The following is an 18,861-nucleotide window of genomic DNA, read 5'->3' on the forward strand; positions in this document are numbered from 1 at the left end:
AGGGACATTTAAATTGACCAGTTGGTATTGTTAGATTTAAATCTACCTTGATGCTACCTGTAACATTTTTTATTCACCTAACCCAAAGTTTCAGCATAATTTTTTCCTGAACTTTTTCTTACCTAGGATTATTCTATTGAGAGATTTTTATTTTACTGTCATTCAAAATATAAGAAGTTATCAAGCCAAACAAGAATGACTATAATATCATATATGTTATTTTCTTGCAGTTTATTTAAAATTGCATGGCCTAAAATGCGCTACATTTCATCTTAATGTTTGCATAGCCACTACTAGCAGTGTTTAATACCCTAAATAATCCAGTCGTAATATTTCACTCACTTTATGAAACATCAAAATCATATTTGAATAAACAATTTCATTTAATTTTTTACACTGATATTTGACATCTCATCCAGAATTCCAAAGTTTTTAAATAATTCCCAATTTTATTCATTTTTCACTACTTCACTAGATTTTTTTCTAAATCCATAGTATAAATTCTGATTAACTTCCCATGATATACATCCTAATTTAACAGGTGCAGAATCTATACATAATTCAGAATCTTGTAAAAAAAAATATCATTTCCATTACTATATTCCAAATAGTTATCCTCACTTTACAAATATTTTGTAATATTTTATTTATATTTTTACTATATATCATTTGATTTTTCTGTATCCACAGTAAACATTTTATTTCATTTCCTATTATAAATTTCCAAATCAAACAATATTTGATCCAGATTTTTATAATGACTATTTTCAATTTCACATTCACTTAAAACATTTCCCCACGTTAGGAATATTTTAGAATATTTTACTTTCATTTTTCACTTTATCACTAGATTAGACTATATCCACTGCATTAATTCAAAATTTTATTTCATTTCCAAGATCCCATTTAAATGGTAAATCATCTTAAGTTTGTAATAGATCCCAAATTAATAATGAATGTTTTTAAAATCACATTTAAAGCCACAGAAACATGTTGGATGAACTCACACTATATCTCCTACTTGAATTCCAGTTTTGAAATTTTTTAATCTTTAACATAACTAAATCCCATCGTATGAAAATTTGAATTTCCTTGAGCAAGCATTTTATGCACAAAAGTCCCACTAATATTATAATAGATTTCAAAGAAAAAAAAAACACAGCAAGGTATACTCCAAACTTATTTTCGAATTTTACATGTACAACGTCATATGTAAGCCCCACAAAACAGTTTGAATGAATTATTTCCTCCTTGATGTCCTTCATGACAATAAAATCTTGAAAAAAACACATTACATTTTAAGAAGCAAAATTGCTATAAAAAATCTAAGCAGTGAATTCAAATAAAATAAATCCAATATTGTATGCACAATGACACCAACAGATTTCAAACATTGCAAATAATAATCCAAAATGAGAATCTTGAAGGGACATGTGAAGAAATGAACAACATATCCATCTGAAAATTTAAACTGTAAACACCTGAACAGCTATTTCTTGTTTCACTGGCAGCTGGACAATACTATATAAGGGTTAGAATTTTAAAGAAGCATTTAGTGTGTAAAAACAGTTTAATTTTCAAACATAGTAATACATATTTAATTTAATCTTTTACTGATTTAGAATTTTAGGTAAAAAATAGATAAGTTATATATATCAGGGATTTAAAACAATAAAAACCAAAACTATTTTCTTCCCTATCAATTTTTTAATAGAATAATCCTAGGTAAGAAAAAGTTCAGGAAAAAAGCATGCTGAAACTTTGGGTTAGGTGAATAAAAATCTTTACAGGTAGCATCAAGGTAGATTTAAATCTAACAATACCAACTGGTCAATTTAAATGTCCCTATTGTGTTGTCAATTTTAAAAACAGCTTGAGCTATAGGTAAAGTTTTACAGTAACACCTATAAGCAACTCACTGTACTATGATGAGTTTATTCATACATTTCAATATGTTTCAGTTAAAGGAGTACGCATTGTCCATGTAATTTCTCCAATATTACTTGTATATATGGGCGGGCGAAAATTCTGATATTGATATGAACATCGAAATAGTCCAAAGAAAGACATTTGCATCTACCCAGATAGCAGCAAATGCATTTATTTTAAATCTTTACTACCGTGATGGTGGCGATCAGGCTTTTACAAACCACCGAGGCGGTTGTAAAGTATTTGAATCAAACTCAAGTCATGTGCCGCTTTGGATGAAACCTGAATTGTTACATCACGTTTGTATTTTCATAATTATGATGATGGTTTCCTCTATTAGTTTGCCTATAAAAACTAGAGGCTCTAAAGAGCCTGTGTCGCTCACCTTCCAATTGGTCTTTTGCATATTAAATAATGGACATGGATAAATTCATGACATAATTGTGTTTTGGTGATAGTGATGTGTTTGTAGATCTTACTTTACTGAACATTCTTGTTGCTACAATTATCTCTGTCTATAATGAACTTGGCCCAGTAATTACAGTGGAAAATATTTTCTACAAATTTACAAAAATTTATGAAAAATGTTAAAAATTAACTATAAAGGGCAATAACTCCTTAAGGGGTCAATTGACTATTTTGGTCATGTAAACTTATTTGTAGATCTTATTTTGCTGAACGTTATTGCTGTATACAGTTTATCTCTATCTATAATATTATTCAAGATAATAACAAAAAACGGCAAAATTTCCTTAAAATTACCAATTCAGGACAGTAACCTAACAACGGGTTGTCCGATCCATGTGAAAACATCAGGGCAGATAGATCTTGACCTGATAAACAATTAAACCCTGTCAGATTTTCTCTTAATGCTTCGGTTTTTGAGTTATAAGCCAAAAACTGCATTTTACCCCTATGTTCTATTATTAGCCGTGGCAGCCATTTTGGTTGATTGGCCAGGTCACGCCACACATTTTTAAAACAAATTACCCCAATGATGATTGTGGCAAAGTTTAGTTTAATTTGGCCCAGTAGTTTCAGAGAAGAAGATTTTTGTAAAAGATTACTAAGATTTACGAAAAAATGGTTAAAAATTGACTATAAAGGGCAATAACTCCTTCAGGGGTCAACTGACCATTTTGGTCATGCTGACTTATTTGTAAATCTTACTTTGCTGAACATTATTGCTGTTTACAGTTTATCTCTATCTATAATAATATTCAAGATAATAACCAAAAACAGCAAAATTTCCTTAAAATTACAAATTCAGGGGCAGCAACCCAACAACAGGTTGTCCGATTCATCTGAAAATTTCAGGACAGATAGATCTTGACCTGATAAACACTTTTACCGCATGTCAGATTTGCTCTAAATTCTTTGGTTTTTGATTCATAAGCCAAAAACTGCATTTTACCCCTATGTTCTATTTTTAGCCATGGCGGCCATCTTGGTTGGTTGGCCGGGTCACGCCACACATTTTTTAAACTAGATATCCCAAAGATGATTGTGGCCAAATATGGATTAATTTGGCCCAGTAGTTTCAGAGGAGAAGATTTTTGTAAAAGTTAACGACGACGGACGACGACGGACGACGAACGACGACGACGACGGACGCCGGACGCCAAGTGATGGGAAAAGCTCACTTGGCCCTTCGGGCCAGGTGAGCTAAAAAACACTATAAAGAAAGAGGTTTGAATAGGTCAACTTGTTTTTTTTTTAAATTTATCAAAGACAAAGAAAATTAGGTCAAGTTAGGTTTCAACAGTAAGAGAAGGTAAAGTGAATATATGTCCTTTTAGTGAAACAAGCTACATCGTGCATAAACAAAACAATAATTATTAGATAAACTTGTAATTGTTGGTTTTAATTTTCATTTGAATATTAAACTGTTGGTCGCTGGGATACTGTTAACAATTAAAGAAACGGTGCATTGTTTCTCTAAAGTTATCCTTTCTTTCGGACTAATAGTTCAAGTTAAAATAGCTCAAACATTTGATAAAATACATATTAACACTATGTTCTGAGGTTTGCCAGCAATTGTCCTTAGTTATAACTTAATTTTGTTTTTCTTTAAATATTTTGGTGTCGAACACAGATTATTTTTTTCTTTTCTTTTCGTTCGTCTGTAAATTTTTCTTTTGACCAATAAAGACAGGTCAAGTTCGAATGCTGTCAAGATCAGTTTCATTGTCCAAGAGTTAAAGTTCTGGATTGTTTGAAATATTCTAAAATTTTCAGGTGCAGGATGACTTCGCTTTTTGACGTTTATAATCTCACTCGACAGTGTCAATACAACATGTTTGTAGGAATCCTAATGTTTGTACGTGTATAACACTATATATAGAAAACTGTGTAGAAAAATTAATTCAGATTTTTATGGCATGTCTTGGGCGACTTAAGACAGTACATGTTCGATTACCATTTATCCGCTCTAGGGTGGTGAAAGAGAGATGAAAGATACCAGAGGGCCAGTCAAACTCATAGATTGAAAATAAACTGACATGGCATAAAATAAAAAGACAAACAGACAAGTAATAGTACCGAAGACAAAACATAGAAAACTAAGGACTAAGCAACATGAACCCCACCAAAAACATGGGGATGATCTCAGGTGCTCCGGAAGGTTAAACATATCCTGCTCCACATGTGTAACCCGTCGTGTTGCTTATGTTATTACAAATCCGGTAAAATGTCTAATTCGGTAGGTCACAATCGGGAGATATATAATCCGTATGCAGGTACTGCTGGAATGTCACTACATGGAAAAGGAAAGTTTACAATTGGGAAGCTGATAATATCTCTGTTGTCGTAAAGTTTTGTTTTCAACCGACCCTCATTGTTAATTTCTTGATGTTAGTAAAGATATGAGGCAGACTTAACTGTATCTGTAGTATCCTTTATCTCTAGTTCAATGGGATAGATTCGTTAAACATAGTCCAAATAAAAATTCTATATATTTTGATTTTTTTGTGAAAAAGGTCAAAAGGATTTATAGAAGTAGGATCTCATCGGAACTTCACAACAACTTAAGAAAAAGCTGGTCAGACCCAAATCCATTGAAATATTTGGAGTGCATTTCTTTCTAACACAATCGATACAAACGGTTATGCGAGCACATGTTTTGGTCACTTTAAATGCTGCTATTTTACATTCATCTGATGAAGACGAAGAACTGACAATAAAGTTAAATATGCACAGAAGTCCTGTGTGTCTTAAACATCTTCTACATACAATGTCAGCTGTTTTACCTCGTAATAAGATTGGATTTACATTTTTGACTGTTCAAACAGAGTTAGTAAACACTGATTAAACGATGCATGTGTTTCCACTTTTGTAACGTTTAAGAAACTACAACAAACACAACACAACGTTTACAAAACTTTGTTTAGAAAGAAATGCACTCTTATGTTTTTTGTTAAAGAAATCCAGACTCATGGCTGTCATTTGGTATATCGAGTTTCTAGAAGATAATTTCATTTTTTTGTTGTTATTACTTTGATCATTCCAGATATAAGGTACTTGATTGTTGGAAATACTCAAAATGTTTGGTTGAGGAATGATAAATCAAGAAAACATTTTGAAATCAGTTTAAATTTGAATGGAATGTTTTGAATCCCTAAACAACATCAAGATCTCTCAGTTGCAGTGGCCGTGGTATCTGTAATAAGATAATCACATCTCTAATTTAAGGATGTACTTAGGTGAGGTTTTGGAGTCTGTGTCAAATGTTCGGACTCCTTGGTGTTTTTCCATACAATACACTATAAAATATTTTGCCCCATAACACCCATTTATTTTTTCATATAAGACTTAATAGATCATGAAAGGTCATTTACCAAAATTTTATGAGATTCTTAATTGTCCTTCTTTTGTTTTGAGACCTTATAATACCAATGCAAATATAAGGTAAAAGTCCGAGTCAGCCTTTTCCCGCCATATTTTAAATCTCATATATCTCGAAAAGGAGGTCCATGACCTATCAATAGTTTTCGCTTATTTTATTCCTTAATTAATGCTCTACCAGCTTATAGTATCAATTTAAACTTCTTAATTTATAAATTATCACCTAACATCACCTAAGTACATCCTTAAGTTTGTTATTATTGTTTTTGAAGGTACAGGGATGAATATAATTCACACAAAGAACACGGGAAATATAGATTACGGTAAACCGAATTCATTAAGCTACTATACACCATTGTCGCTGTATGGGATTGATGTATCAAGAAGGACATACATACGGTTTCTTCTGAAAGCGAAAGAGTCAGCATTTGTGTCCCTATGGTCCTCTGCTAATATTTCAAACGCCATGTTTTATGAAATTGCATTGGGAGCTGGACACACTGCCATTTCTCTTCGTCGAAATAAGCATTCTATATATTTTGATCATTTTGTGAACGATAAATGGATGAGCGATACGCAATTCATGCCGTTCTGGATAAGTTGGTCAAAAGGAGTTATAGAAATTAGAACCTCATCGGAACTCCACAACGACACAAGAAAAAGCTGGTCAGACCCAAATCCATTGAATATTTCTTTTGCAGGAATAATGACAGGATGGGGACAGGATGGGGATTGGATAATCTATCCTTATGCAGGTAAGTTAAGACGATTGGTTTACAAATATGTTTCAGAAACTTACAACGCAGTTTTGCTATTATTAAGGACCTAACTGCAAAATATATCTTTACCAAAGAACCGTGAATTATACATTGTTATGTTTTATCATTTATATCAGTGGTGTCATTAAAACGGCACCGGAATCATCGTTCTTGCATTATATTATTTTGTGCCAATCGTGATCAAAAACAATCAACAACAACATTGACCAAAATGGGAGTCATTTGCGACAGGAACTCTGATATTCAAGAGGGTGTTTTTCTTTCTTTTTTTGGTTGGTAAATTGACAAAAGATAATTCCTGGTGAAACTCTGATCCAGTTATGGTATTATGTAGGTACAAGACAATGTGGTATGAGTGCCAATGAGACACCTCTCCATCCAAATCACAATTTGTTTTCGATCTTTGAGTTTGACTGTCCCTCTGGTATCTTTCGCTCCTCCTCACGGTATTTAACACAGAGCCTTGGCTAACACCGAACAGCAAGCTAAAAAAGGCCCCCCAAAATTACTAGACTGAGTGATAAATCATTCAAACGTGAAAACCAACGGTTATATCTATATAAAAACAAGAAACGAGAAACATTTAAAAACCACATCAACTAACAACAACTACTGAACATCATATTTCTGACTTATGACAGGTGCAAACAATTACAGTGGGTTAAACGTTTAAATGGTACCAAATAAACATGTCATCCTAAAATTATCTTTAATCCATGTAACCATGGAATCATCTATAAAACACATATGAAGCTGCGTTGCTATAAAAAATTATATAAAGATATTAAAACATTGTTTTGGATTCGAAAGGAATTGGGTTTTTTAATAAGTAACACATCAAAAATTTATATTTTAAGTCGAAGAAGCTAAATGTTGCAGTTGTTCTGGAAGGGAACTCACACGGACCAATATTAGTTCTAAAGATGCAAGTAAAAAAGCGAAACGATTGAAAAAAGAACTTATGGTAAACAAAGAGAGTTTATCTAAATTTGAAAGGAGAAAAATATGTGCAGACGATTTCCGTGATTCATCAAAACACATGGGTTACATAGGAGCAATTGTTCTAACATTGATAGTAATTTTCGTTTGTGGTCTTGACTGTTTATAGTTACGGAGAAAATAGGAAATATAGATTTCATCACTGCATCAAGCATAGCAAGTGGGTTACGGTATATGTCAACTCAAGACAGTCAAATTTTAAAATTGAAATCGCGAGGCGTGACAATGTTTCTTGAATATTTACAATTTAAACGGTTGAGAGTTACGAAATTTCGCGATACACGAGATATAAGGATGAAATCTGTATATCTAATGATTTTAAGGCGATATCTGAACAAAGATTATCTTCTCTTTTCAAAGATGTTTTCAGAAAATTGTTTTGCATGACGTCACATTAAAAAAATCAGAAGAAATCAAGAACATTTGACGTCATTATTGCATTTCGACCAATCGTTTGCCGAAAACAAGTTATAACTAGAGATGAGAACTTTTTCTCACACTGATCGAGAAATGAGAAAAAAAGCATGTAAATTAGAAAAAGTTGATTTTGATACTTTAGATTATCTGTTAGATAATATATGGTATCTTATTTCTGCACGCTATTGTTAAACATAAGAACTTGCATACATTTTTGTGGTAGAGAAACCTCTGGAATAAAGGAACACATTTTGATATTGTGTTTGATTTTTGATTTGAATGATTTGTTTTATTTAGCACTGTTCGTTAGCTTGTTGGTTGTTTTTTTTTTTCTCTATAGGAAACAGAAAACTAATCACACTAGTTAACATCTTTTTTCACAATAGGCGAACCAAAACTTAATATATATCCATTACATATTTTCCAAAATTATCTAATGATACCCAAATTATAGAGAAAATCAAATGAATATAGAAAAGCCTAAAAAACACAATGTATTATTCTGGATGCATGACTGTTTGGTCGACAAAATTCGGATATATCGTAATGTATATGATTCGTGTAATTATGTACAGCAACACTTAATTTACCAAATTACAATTTTGTTCTCCTAATGTTTTCATGCAAAACAATCTATCCACAAGTGTTAAATGACCAGTGGCAGTACATTACATTTTGGGTATCAACTTCAAAATTGTAGTGTTGATGAAACATTGATATATTTGATTATTAATAATGAGTTGAGTTAGAAAATTTAAGTGTTGATGAAACATTGATATTTCTGATTATTAATAATGGGTTGGGTAAGGTGTATGTAGATGAAACAGCAACCTAACGACACGATTAAATAAATGATATTTAAAAGATAAATAACAGACTTCAACAACTGATTTTTTTTAAAGTCTCAATATCAAGTTCTGAAACATACAATGTCTATAAAAGTAAATAACTTAGATATGATCAATCAAAAAATCCGCCAGTCATACCCAATTATCAAAAATAAGGAATTGAACAAACGTCAAAAAGACAAGCAGAAGTAAACAAGACACTACATAAAAACACACAAGGCTGAGCAACAGTAATCACACCTTAGCCATGTGCTCTGGAAGAATATGCAGACCCTTCTCTACATATGGCACTTGTGTTGTTCATCTTAATATTAATCCGTAATAAAATTTAAGGTCACGATACAGTAAATGCCTATGTCAAATATTGTGCTAAGATTTAGAAAAGTGGCTCGTTGAACTATAACTACAAATCTGTGACATAGTCTACCTCCTTTAATATGAGCTTAAAATAATTTTAGCCAAATGTGTACAGAGGGAAAAGTAACACTTCTACAGGCTATTTAAAATGAAAACTTTTATAACTTAAATTTTTTTTATTGCTAAAGGAAGTAAAAGAAGTAATTTGTCATCTGAAAAGCTGCAGAGGCATCTTATTCATTTTAATAGTCATGAAATTGGAATTATATACGTCTACTGGTCAATGATAATATTTTTTTATTGCTAAAGGAAGTAAGAGAAGTAATTTGTCATCTGAAAAGCTGCAGAGGCATCTTATTCATTTTAATAGTCATGAAATTGGAATTATATACGTCTACTGGCCAATGATAATATTTAATGACAATATTCGTGTCCACGAATATAGTTTACTCATTATAATGTTGTTTTTTTTTAAAACATTCCCGCTTTCTTGAAAGTGTAATTAAATAAGGCAATAAGGCAAAAAGGTAATATTTTAGTTTCCAAACTCTTTGCAATCAATTTTTCTTACTGTTGTATATATATGGGGACTGTACCTTAAACATGCAAAACAATTTGCAAAACAAAACAGGTGTGATATTTTTTTCAATCTGAAAAACTGACATAACTTTACAAAGAACTTATTGGGGTATATGGCCAACTGTTCTTATCAAGTAAACGATTTCTCTGATGTATTTATGGAATAATATTAAATTTTTGATTAATTTTCGTCACAATTATTAAACTAAATTTATGGCATTTTAAATACTATATAATACCGCAATATCACTAATACAGTGTAAATATTTAAACTTACAATAACAATATCTTAATTATGACATGATTACATTCTTGACACCATTGCTATGTTACTATGAAATGAGTTTTTTTATCAGCAGCAATTTCATAGAAAGAGAAAAATAGTTACCACATTAGTGCAAAAAAAATAATTGAAAATGTATTTTCATCTGAAAATGTTATAGAACTAGAAAAATTGTGTAGATTTATACGATACATATTAATGAAAGTCTGTCCTCCTGGTTAGAGGAACTGTAATACTATTATATTGTTATTTATTTTCACACACATGCGCAACAAAATATGTATTATATATGAACTGCTATTTTCTCTGTAGCTATGTACTAGTTTATGAGAATAAAATCATTCATGTATTCCGTCTTTCTGATTTTTTATAGAAATGTATCTACGTTGAAATGTATTTTTCAATTACAGTTGGTTTTTAGTATTTTAAATACATGTAATAAATACAATTCGAGTGTGAAATTATCATTGTTATGAGAACACGACTATACAACGTATACAACGGTGATGGTTTTATGGCAGTTGCAGACAATCATAGTCGCCTGGTATCATGTGTATGGCACTATTGTTCAAATATCAGGTAAACGAATAAGATGTATTAAATAAAAGAGGGACGAAAGATACCAAAGGGACAGTCAAACTCATAAATCTAAAGCAAACTGACAACGCCATGGCTAAAAAGTGAGTATCGTTTTAATGCATTAGTATGTCATATTTTCAAAGTTTTAACAGTATTCCATCGGTAAAGAAGGGTTTTCATTTACGAATGTTTTTGATAATTTTACTTTGATATTTTTGGCATTTTTAGTACATTTGAAGCATTAAATATGTACATGTGTGGCTTGAATCTGTCTGCTATTACATTTGATGACGTGATTACCAGTTCATATTGTGGATAACATTTTTAACTGATGTAAGTGAGGATATGAAGTGAAAGAAATTATTTCACGAAAAAAAACCATTAAAAATTGTTTGGCTATATACTCATTTTGATCTAATACCGGTGTCCTAAAGCCGTTCTTCTCCCATGCCAATTTTTCCGAGCGGAAAATCTAAATCGATCCAATATTTCCCCCGGAAAATTGGCATGATCCAACTTTTCCCCCTCAGCGTTATAGGGGGAAAACGAGGAACAGGCCATTTCCCCCCCTTTGCGGCATGAGAAGCTAGTTTTTCTCCTTTGTAATATAACGTCGGCGACGTCAGTTAGAAATATTTATCCGAATAAAAGAATAATTATCTTTTTGTATTAGTTTTGCGGTACCAAAGCTTCATCGTTTCCATATACATTTGATATGTATTTATATATACATGTACGTTCATGTTTTATTTATACACATGAAGCACATTCTGATGTGGTGATCACATCCATTCTCTATCGTGAACCTTAGGTATCGTTCACTAAATAAATACAATCACTTTAACCACTTCTGGTCAGTTTGAAGATTTTTCCCTGGACAGACGTCTTTGGTGTCTCCGACATGCTATGGTGAAATGACTTTACATGATAAATCATGTTTGACCATAAAGTAAAAGAACCCATCAAAGACATTGATAGAGAAAAATACTCGTCGCCTTAAAACTTTCATTCTCAGGAAAAGAAGTCCGATACGGATGAAACTTCATCAAATCTAGAGGAGATATGTTCACCCTCTCCAACCAGAATGAGAGACGTTGTAGCTCAGAACTAACCCCATTAGTGTGGGCTGTACAAGATCTACAAAAATATCCCGCCTTCCCTTAAGGTGCATAGGATCGACCACGATCCAGCACTTATTATACAAATATCCACCGGAGTTACAATGACGTGGCAAAACTAACGGCCTTATTAGTAAAAATATAATTTAAGAAGAAAAAAAATTGACCGACATGAACTATGATCAACAGCCACTATACTACATGTTCCTGGCTTCGGAATGGGCATTGGCACATAAACAATGTGGTTGTCATAAACTCAACCCTCCTCAATGAACCCAACCTAGTCCGTCAGTATTTGTATCATTCTATCAAAGTTAAAAACCTAATAATGAACCAACTCGGTGGTCTTATGGATTCGCCTTGAAAGAAGTATTTTTTTATTTGTATCCCTGTCCAAGGCAGAACAAGGATTTTAAAGCTAGTAATGATGTTGTTGTTTTTTATCAAGCAAGCAGCATTTAAAAATGAGAGCAATAATATCGTATAAATAAAGGCAACAGTAGTATACCGCTGTTCAAACTCATAAATCCATGGACAAAAAACAAAATCGGGGTAACAAACTAAAACTGACGGAAACGCATAAATATAAGAGGAGAACACGACACAACACTACAATGTAACTAACACACACAGAAACGGACCAAGCATCAGACAAAATCCCACGAAAATAACAAATATAACATCAAAACCAAATACATGAATTTGGGATAGACAAGTACCGTGACACGTCTTATCGCAATGTCAATTTACACTCAAAAATAAGAGAAAACAAACGACGCAACGTTAAACTGTAACAAACACAGAAACGAACTATAATATGACCGCATTAAGCAAACTTGTTTCCCAAAGTTACATAGATGTAAACAACAAATGTCTTCTTTTGTACAATAGCAAGAAATCTTCAATTGCACAGTATTGCGCAATAGCACACATTTAAATGTTCCTATTTAGATGTTCCCATTTGAGAAAACACATTAAATCGGTTAAATCGGTCTTTTACATAGAAAAGTGCTTTCATGCACATTATCATCCTCAAATTCAAGTATGCGAGAATATATCACAATGCATGATTAATCCATCACCAAAGAGCACCAACACTTCAATTCATTAATGAACAAAACTGTTGTCCGCAAATGAATTTTTTTTTTTTTAAATTACAAAATATAGCACGGTTGGTAAATTATTTGTTAAAGTGTTTCCTAAACTTAGTTAAATAATTTGATTGTCTTTGGTAATTAAAATAATATTCATGTCTAATTATATCAAATATATTTTGTATTAGAAACAAATTTGTTTTTAGTTAGACTATTTATTCATAAAAGATGTCAAATGTCAGTTTCACATCAAAGTTCATTTCGGAAAGAAAAAAAAGAAATTTGGTTTCGCTATAAAAGAATAAATGTAAAGACAGTATGGTACTGAGGTGCTGTTAACGATAAATAAGTAGTATAGATACAGTGAATAATCGGTGATTCTTGAAACAGAAACCATAAACCCAGAAGAGAAGGTGGAAAGTGAAATCAAATGAGGAGTTTATGAATATAAAACAAATCATAGCCATCATTGAGCAACGAATTTAACGATCGAATGAATGAATGAATATTTGAAGCAAAAATAGTGCAAAATCAAAAATAACATAATATATATTGGCGCTCAGAGTTAGTATTTTCTGATTATATTAAAAAGTAACACAACAAAACATACCCAATGAAAATACAAATCGAAAAGTCCCGTATTAAATGACAAAATCAAATGCTCTAACACATTGAACGAATTAAGAATAACTGTCATATTAATGCAATTCAAATTTACTCTCACAACAGTTAGATAGAATTCCCAACATGCAATTAACAGATAAAATGTCCTTCTCAAGGTAATTCTTCTGTGCATTCTAGTAACCACTATACAAATTTTAGGTGTTGCATTTAGACAAAAACCTGAATTGATAAATTCTTAAACGGTATATATATATTGGTCATTAAATATATATTTGTTTTGTTATATTAATTTCAAATTGTCATGTGTGACAGGATTTAGAAAAGATGACATTAAATATTATTTATACAAGTATGCATTGTTACTATTCATATATAAATGATTCGGTAGATGTTTTGTCACTGCAGCACAATCACATTTACTTTTCTTGCGAGAAGAAAAAATAATAAACTAAATATTTAATAGAAAAGAAGAAAGCAATACAACATTATTCTTGCAATCTATTCAGAAAAATTAATGGCAAATATTTATAAGAAAAAGAAGAAATCTGAGAAAAATGTATATCAATGTTAGATTTTTTTGTCTCCCTATAAAGCAATGAATTAGTGTGTTAGCTAGCAAGATATAATTCAACTTAGTCTAAGCTAGTTAATATAGATTTCACAACTGCAACAAGTGTATTACGATATTTCTCCACTCGAGACTGTTAAATTTTATCGTTTAAAGCGCGAGTCTTGCCGAGTTGAGAGTGGAGAAATATCTGTAATACACGAGTTACAGTGGTGGAATCTGTTTCTCTAATGATTTCTATCCTTTTCAAAGATTTGAGGAAAGTTGTTTACTTTTGATGTGACGTCATCAGGCATGGTAGCCTTTTTTCATGACGTCACAATAAGAAAATTCAGAAGAAAACAAGAAAATTTAACGTCACAGTGAAATCTCAACCAATCATTTGCCGAGAACAGACTTTTCATTAGTGAAGAGAAATATTTTTCTCACACCAGTCAGGAAATGGGAAAATAGCACAAAAAATAGAGAAAGAAGAGTATCTTCAAATGACATTGACGAATATGCATATTTATCTTCTCCTTCATTATAATCAGTCAATTAGTAAAATAATTTTCCAATTTGATACCGTATGGCATTATGCGATTCCTTAGTTTTGTACAAATGGATCTACTGATATCAATATAAAAATATATTCAGTCTTAACCTTTTACTTGGATAATGCACATACAGAATTTGGAGGGTTTCAACAAGTCTATGGACATTAACATCATATGCCAACCTCATACAGGGGTATTACAGCAAAATAAAAGCAGAACATGTATGAAAAGGTTGAACAGAAACACAAATAATAAGCGTCAATTAAACGAGAAATAAGGATTATGTATTCAATATAATTAAACTTCGTGATTCTCTTGAACTATTGTCTAGATACTTGACAGTATCAACTGAATCCGGAAATTGACACTTTGTTTTTTTAAATAGTAACAGACTGATTTATAGGTTGATCACTTAAGTAATATCAAGTTGTTTTCATAAACAAATATGTTTGAAAACTATCTTGAAAAATATAAAAACTTGTTTTACTTTTTATATTTTTGGAATAAAAAGAAGTCGACCAGGAATAATCTCACTGAGTTTCAATTTCAATGTGGAAAATGTATTTGATTCTGTATTGTGCAATATTCAGAACATTAACTACCGGTAAGGTGAAATAGATTTTCTTAGTTGTATCTGGCAACACTTTTCGGAATATTTGGTTCTTAATGTTCTTTCATTCGTATTCTTACGCCTTTTTTACATTTTAATGCCTCGTTCACACTGACATTTAATTCGAATTGAATTCGAATCGAATGCGAATCGAATTCGCTAATCGCGTTCACACACTCTTCTTTTTTAATTCGAATTAACTCGAATTGGCTAATTCGAATTAAAAATACGTTTTTGTTAATACGAATTAAAAGTTAACGTCGTTTGGACAGTAAAGCGAATTTGACGCGAATTGTAATTCGAATTAGAATTGACGTTAGGACGTCAAACGTTTCGAATGCGAATTAAACTAATTCGAATTAGTTAATGCGAATCGAATTCGAATTACGTGTGAACTCAGCATAAATTGAGCGTTACTGATGAGTCTTTTGTAGACAAAATGTGTGTCTGGCGTACACGATTTTGTTACTATGATGAGTTTATTCATACATTTCAATGTGTTCTAGTGAAAGGAGTACGCATGTTTCCTGTCCTGGGTCTTATATCATAAGTATATCATTGCGGGCGAGAAGTGTTATATTGATATGAACATGAAAATAGTTCAAAGAAAGACATGTGAATCAACCCGGATTTCTAAGACGCCTACTATTGAATTCAGCATTCTTGGAAGAGAAGCAGCAAATACAATTTTTTAAATCTTTGATGATTTGGCTTGACTGTGAATAGATAACATTACTCCCCGTACTGGTGGTGTTCATGCTTCTACAAAACCACCGATGCCGTTGTAAAATGTATTTGAGTTTTATGTAATAACCAAAGTGATGTGTCGCTTTTGATTTAACCTGAATTGTTACATCACGTTAGTATTTTCATAATTATGTTGAATGGTTTTCCTATAAAGTTCTAAAAGGTCCAATTAAAAAAGTCGATTTGGATACTATATAGCATTAATTCATTGAAATATATAATTAGTTATCAAAGGTACCAGGATTATAAATGTGTAGAATTTTATAACATATCACAGACCCAATCTACCGAAGAAAGGTCAAATCAGGTTTCATCAGTTGAATAGATAAAGAGAATATATATATTTAAAGCGAACCAAGTTACATATATGGACTAATAAATCGTGCATTCACAAAACAATGATAGATACACCTGTAATTTGATGCAAATATATGAATGTATATAACGCATACACATCAAGACATGGAAATTAGTTATAAAAATTATTTACGGACAAGAAATCAAACCAACCAAAACAATGGTATTAGTAACTTTTGCTCGGATGGTTCAAAGTTTTCATTTTTATTTAACCTTATCATAATGCAATAAATACTGTTTTAGAACGAATGATTGTGTATCTCAAACCATAGTGACTTGTTAGGTTTTAGTGTTCATCTGTTATTATTTTTATTTTTATAAATGTTGTTTAGTTATCGTTATATTTAAAATTATGACACATATGTGTATTACATTTGAAATAATGAAAAGAAAATGCTGCGAAAAACACTGTTGATTTTAACATGGACAGTTGATGCTATTTAACATAAATGATTATGTTTCTCTAAACTTATCTCGTCTTTTGGGCTAATAGTTTAAGTTGAAAACCTAAAACAATTGACTAAACACATATTAATTAGATATGTTCTAATGTTTCATAGCAGTTGTCCTCAGTTATAACTTGATATTGTTTCCTATATATTATTTGGTGTCGAACACAATTCTTTTGTTTTCGTTCGTTTACAAATTTTTCTTTGGACCAATAACGACATTAAAATCGATTGCTATCGAGATTATTTATTGTCCAAGAGTAAATTTACGTTCCTGAATGTTGGAAATATTCAAAAATTTAAGCGCGGTATTATTTCGATCTTTGACGTTTATTATCTCGCTCGACAGTGGCAGTATTACATGTTTATAAGAATGTTCTGTGTGTGTTACATTTTAACGTTGTGTCGTTTGTTTTCTCTTATTTTTGAGTGGGAATTCCTCGACCTTTATGTATGTTATGTATAATCAATAAACACAACTTACTTTTCAATATCAAGAATGAACACGAATGCGGCCACTTTCATTTAAGACGGAAACCTTCCAAAATCTAACTAAAATGCTGAAACTGTGAAGATTTCAGTAATTTAGCATGACTTAATTCGTGTTCGTGTTGTTTATTCTTTAGTTTTCTATGTTGTGTCGTGTGTACTATTGTTTTTCTGTTTGTCTTTTTTATTTTTAGCCATGGCGTTGTCAGTTTGTTTTAGATTTATGAGTTTGACTGTCCCTTTGGTATCTTTCGTCCCTCTTTTAATGATGCAAGTACCCGATATATGTGCATTGTAAAAAAAAACCAGCCCATATTTATGTAGCAGAGGCTTCCAAAAAATATTTAGAAGTTTACATTTAAACAATTTTGTAAAACTGCTATATTTTGGGGCCAAACTTTAAACTGAGAATTAGGAAATTTCGCGATACACGAGATATAAGGATGAAATCTGTATATCTAATGATTTATTTGACGGAATCTTAAATAAGTTGATCTTCTCTTAGCAAAGATTTTTTTCAGAAAGTTGTGTTCTTTATATGCGAGGCCATCAGACAGTATCGCCTTTTTCATGACGTCATAATAGAAAATTTAGAAAAAATCAGGAAAATTTGAAGTCATAGTTGAATTTCTACAATGAATTTCTACCAACAAGTTATATTTAGAGATCTATGAGGAATTTTTTCACATCGATCGAGAAACGCATGGAAATTAGAGAAAGTTTATTTTTACTATATAGATTATCTGATAAATTACGAATGGTATCTTATTATGGTGAAAACACTAAATATTAGAACTAACATTGTATGGTATATATATATATAATAAAAAAACACAATCAAATATACTTGTGGGAACATGTTTTAGTTTTTTTTATGTTTCTTTGAAGATGTTTTCTTGATATTTTCTTTTAATTGCTTTGCATATTATTTTCGGGGATGCTTTTTGTTAGATTGTTTTGGTTAATGTCGTATATTTATATTTGTACATAGAAAACATAAACCATTCATACTAGTTGACTTCTTATTTTGCGAACTAAAACTGATTATAATTTTGCATTGCATTATTTCCGAATGTTGCACAATTTGATGCCCAAAAAAGAGAGAACATCAACACTAAAAAAAGCCTTAAAAACAACCTGTACTATTATATCGTCTATGAACAGCATCCCCAACTTTGATAAATCATATTTGTATTATCATAAATGTTGTATTTTCACCCTTACAGTACAATATATCTAGAAGTATTGCTTTGTAAAATGACTGGTAAAATATCATTCCCATGACGTTACTGCATCACATGAACGGTACTAAAAATCATTGAAAACATTCCTGTTTTAATTTAAGCGGAATTTCTTGCTTAAATTGATCTCAACTACAGATGGCAAATATTTATCTCAAAAAGCCCTTTTAATGTTATAAATATAGCTTCTATTGTGTTATTTTCATTAAACTATCATTTTAAGCCTTTGATCAACTTCTATATCACCAATTAATTATTTAAAACAAATCGACAAATGATATTGCCTTTTTACATAATTTCCATTTACAAGTGAAAGGTTTAACTAGCTACATTTGTATAAAACCAGGTTCTATCCATCATTTTCTACATTACAAAATGCCTGTACAAAGTCAGGAATGACAGTTGTTATTCATGC

This window comes from Mytilus galloprovincialis, chromosome 8, assembly GCF_965363235.1.
Source record: "Mytilus galloprovincialis chromosome 8, xbMytGall1.hap1.1, whole genome shotgun sequence".
Lineage (NCBI taxonomy): Eukaryota > Metazoa > Mollusca > Bivalvia > Mytilida > Mytilidae > Mytilus > Mytilus galloprovincialis.